Below are 4941 nucleotides of genomic sequence, written 5' to 3' on the forward strand. Positions count from 1 at the left end.
ATGCACATCAACACGTTCTCTCAGTCAGAAGCTATCGCAATTTCGAGACAAGATGTGGTGTTTGCTGTTTTGTACATGACAATCATTCTTCCAGGTATTCTTGGTAATTGCATCATCACTTACAATCGTGAGGAAAACACCATCAATGCACACTACAACCAACTATCTCTTAATGAACTTGGCTGTTGCCGATTTATTGATTCTCTTACTATGTCCTGGATTACATATTACTTTGCTCTCAAATCAGTTCGTCTTCAGGGATTCTCAGGAGATTTGATCTGCAAGCTGTTTACTGGAAATGCTATTGTACCAATCTCCCTCAACGCAGCAGCTCTCAAGGTATGCACAATTGCGGTGGAAAGATCTTTGTCACCTGTTAAACCTTTTCATACCACTTTACGGATGTCTAAAGAATCTGTTGCGCACGTCATAGTGTTCCTTTGGATCTTGGCTGTGTTATCTTGCATCCCAGATATTAAAGCCAACACTTTCAACCTTTCATCTTTGAAGTACCCTTGTAAGCGTCCTTGGAGCCTGGATGAGTATATGCATAACAAGCCCTTCATTATCTTTACTAGCGTTTTTTTTGGCTTTATTAGCTGTCTCATAATATTTTTTTGTTATTTTGAAATTGTCTGGGGATTGTTCTTTACAGGAACAATTTGCTCAGTCACAATCCACAAGGGCGTGAGCTGAAAGACAGGCCAAGAAACAACTGGCTCGCCTTCTAATCTGGCTTGCGGTTATTTCCGCTGTCTGCTCGCTTCCATTTTCAATTTACTTCATCGTTCTTGTATTCTCCGATGCAAAACCTGTGGGAGACAACTATGACACTATGTATTTGTGCCATACATGTATATCCTCACAGATGTACAATCCGCCTTGCAGTATTATTTTCTTTTAAATCTTTAAATTATTTGCTGGTTAGATCTCCCAATATCCGGCGCTTCCACTTTGTTCAGCTGGCCCTTGCATAAAAAATTGCCATAGAATTAGCCGACTTTTGCTATACGCAAACTCTTTTTGCAATGTTATTCTGTATGCTCTGCAAAGCTCTAATTATCGCGAGAGGTTCAAGATTCTTTTTAATGAGAGAATGGATTGTTTCAAGCTTTTCCGAAATCATTCTGTATTTAGCTCTTATTAACCGAGCAGGAGGTCATGGGAGAATCTTGACCGAGATTGTAAGTACAGACCGAACGCAGTGAGGTCTGTACGCACCACCGAGGACAATTTTTTCTCATCATGCTTTTTGGCTCTTCCACAAATGAATATTGGTAGACGAAAATACTCAATACTTTTGCATTTTAGTTCGCAACTTTTTCACCGCAAAACATTACCGGTCTACATGCCGGTCTAAATGGGGAAATCTAAACAGCGGTCAATATCGATTTCAGCCAATCAAATTCATGAATTTGGTAGTTCCCAGTCTTTGTGAGACAGAGCCATTTAGTAACAAATGATATTACACGACTCCAAATGCAGTTACTCTTGACTGTACTAATGGTGATCATGCGCTGAGCAATGTAGAAACAACACGTTAATTCATTATAGTTTGCAATTTAGACCGGAAGTAGGATCTTATCATTTTACTCGAAGCTTGAAGTTATGAAACTCTGTCAAAGCTCATTAATTATTCTTTTCAATTTTAAAAGGTCCGAATGTGTATAATTCGAGTCCAAGATCGAACTTCCGATCCCCACAATTACGATTATAACTTAAATTATATCAATTTTTAATCCTCGATTTAAGACCAGCCGAATTAAACCAGGCATGGACCAAAAACGCATTTCCATTACTTTGAGCATAATTTGGGGAAAAAATGGGCAATGCTAGTAGAGAAACTAAATATTTTAAGCAGAAGCCGATACAACGTAGATTTGATTTTAGTGATGTACATCACTAAAATCAAATCTACGTCGTATCGGCTTTTGCTTAAATTATTTAGTTTCTCAACTTGAAATAACGCCGATCAAGCCACTGATCCAACGTACACCGACAGGAAAATTGTCCACGGTTGCTTGCTTCGAAACTCTGGAATGCTAGTAGCATTATATGCTACTATCATTATATGCTGCTTTTACAAGCACAATCTATAAAAGCTTAATCGAGGGTTAGAATACTAACTGATACTTTGGAAGCTCAGTGTCATTTAAAGCGATCCGCGAGACGAAATTTCGGGGTGCATGGTAATGGATCAACTTTCACAAAGTCCGGTTTGGGTTTATCGTGAAATCGCGACCCCCGTCGCTTTCTCGTTTGTTTGCCCAAGTGAAGTCGACGTGAATGCAAGTCTACGTCATTGTACGACGCTCTGGCAACGCGTCCAGTGGTATTGCTATTGGTTCCACTTTTGTTATCGGGGGCGCCTTTCCATTCGATCAAATATTTCGAAGAAAACGGGTAATGAATCAATTGGAACGGAAATATTCCGGGAAAAAAACACTGAACGTTTGGGTGTAGTTACTTCGTGAAGTGGTCCTGAAGTTCCGGAATTCCGGAACAACCCGAAAATCCCGTCCCACTGGTTCGTTCCTTCTCGGGCACAATAGGCAAGTTTCGAATTGTGCAGCAACAAAAGAACAGAGTCGAGGTTCACGGGAATAATTTGCATTTTCCTTTGCTTTGAACACAACAAAATGCTAATTATTCCACTGAAGATCGACCTTGTTCTTTTGTTACTGCACAATTCGAAACTAGCCTATGGAGCGTTTTCACTCACGTGACCAGCAGCCATATTGGATTACGGAAACAAAAGAAAGTATTTGCATAAAAATAGAGTTCAATTCCTGGAGGATTAGTTTGGTCCACCATCATCGCCGCCATTTTTTTTTTTTTTTTCGGTTACACCAACATGGCCGCCGTGACGTCACGTGAAAACACTCTCTTGCTGTTTACATTTTGGGGCAATACTCGTTAATGCAATTGATTCCGAAGGGCCAACTGGAAAATGTTGAAATTTCTAAACAAAATTTTTGGTTGAATGGAAAGCGCTCCTTGTTTTTCAAATATTTGGTCATCGTATTTTCACGTCCCCACGCAACCTCGTCCCCAGGGCGCTTTTCCCTAGCTTTAAAAGCCATGGAAAAGGGCCCTGGGGACGAGGTTGGTTCCCTCGAACCCCGACATTTACCATATGTGAGATACACATATGCCAATGTAATTTTCTGGTTGTTTCGAAATAATTGAAACGCCGGTTGGGAGCATTCCTTTTACACATTATCAACACTCTTTCAGCGGCTAACATAGCCTATGTATTTTAGTGCGACCTGGCACTCTTGCCTTGCCAGCCGAGTTCCAAACCATTTTGATCAATCAAAGTTTAATCACACTTTTAGTAAAACTACAAATTCGTGAACAATGTTCTGGGCTAAAAAACCCGGTGCTTGTCGAGATCGCTAAGCTGCAAAAGCCATATAAATACAAAATATCTTTCAGTTTCATTCTGGAAGCAGCGAAAGAAATATTCGGGCATGCGCACTGACTAGGCCGATGTAACATAGATGTTGGCCACTAAGATGAAAATTAAAGGAGCTGTGTTACGGTATTGCGCTCCTACTCCGAAGCTACTATGCATCTAAACGTTAACCGAAAAATACTTTTAACAACGCAACTCAAAGCTTCGTGACAAAAACGTTTTTTTGGCTCATACATATTTTAAGTTACGAACAACAGAGATAAACTTTGAAAAAAACTTTTGGGCTGAACAGTTTCCAAAAACCCCAATTACGATCCATTGTACTCTTTATTTCCGTCTTCAATGTTGGCCATCCCTGCTTCCATTTGTACTTGCTGCTTTATTAAAACCCTCCTTCGATGTTTTCAGTAGCTCTTTTTTAGGTTTCACTTGATTTGGTTGCCAGTTCGCTAAATTTTCGCTAAATTTCGTAACACAGCCATTTGATATTTCCTCCCTAATCTTTAAGGGAAAAATTTGCACTTCCCGGCTTTTTTTTATACTAAGGGTGTGTTCGATTGACCCTATTCCGGAAGAAGAAATGACATGGAGTGATGATTGTAAACGGTATCTTTGGCGTTTTGAAGCAACAAGGATAATAAAGATATGTTTAAAGTAGCATTTTAGCAGATGCTTGAAAATTTTAATGTGAATCTCCGTTAAAACGAAGGATTTCTAACTTTTTATTCCATGTATTCCTATTCCGGAATATGGTCAATTGAACGGCTTCCAATCCATTTTTCTCTTTTGTTCCATTATGTACAAAGAAACTACGAGTCCAAAAGTTAATACTTTAAAGTATACAGAAAGCATAGCTTTGAGCACAGCGCACGCATTTTTCAATTCGTCAAATTTAAGTGAACAACGTAAGCTGACAATTTCCTCGCTCATAATAAAACATTAGATCACAGCAATAAAACAGGGCACTACAAACTACATGAAACAAATGCTCACTTTTGCTATCGTCCAAAATGAGTCACATTAGAGACTAAATTGGACAGACAGCGAACATGACCTGCGGCAGGAGCAAATGACTGGGACTGAACAACTCCAATAGAGTGTTTTCACGTGACGTCACGGCGGCCATGTTGGTGTCCCTAAACAAGGAACGGCGCCTATGTTGGTGTCCCCAACTAATCCTCCGGGAATTCAGCTCTATTATCATGCAAACGCTTTTTTTGTTTCGGTGGAAAAACAAGGTTACTGATCACGTGAGTCTAAACACTCTATATTAAGCCATGTCATGGCATTTTTACAGACCGATCTGTTTTCTATTTTCGCAAAAGAAAACAAATGCACTTCCTGGTCGATGACTCTGTGACGTCGAGTTAGTTTCTTGTGATTAGTCATCGGGCGCCTGCGGGAGTCTTATTCGCGGGAAAATCAATCTAAAAATAAATCGGTCTATGAAAACGCAGTACACGTGACAGGAATACATATAGGGCTGTTGTTCACTCCTAGTCATGGCCTCTTGCCTGTCGTTA

At 39.9% G+C, this 4941-nt stretch overlaps 1 pseudogene; it reads left to right on the forward strand.

The window, feature by feature from the left end:
- Positions 1–4941, forward strand: part of LOC137988119 (somatostatin receptor type 5-like) — a 6576-nt pseudogene continuing 1635 nt past the window's right edge.

The sequence above is a fragment of the Montipora foliosa genome, chromosome 2, assembly GCF_036669935.1.
Source record: "Montipora foliosa isolate CH-2021 chromosome 2, ASM3666993v2, whole genome shotgun sequence".
Lineage (NCBI taxonomy): Eukaryota > Metazoa > Cnidaria > Anthozoa > Scleractinia > Acroporidae > Montipora > Montipora foliosa.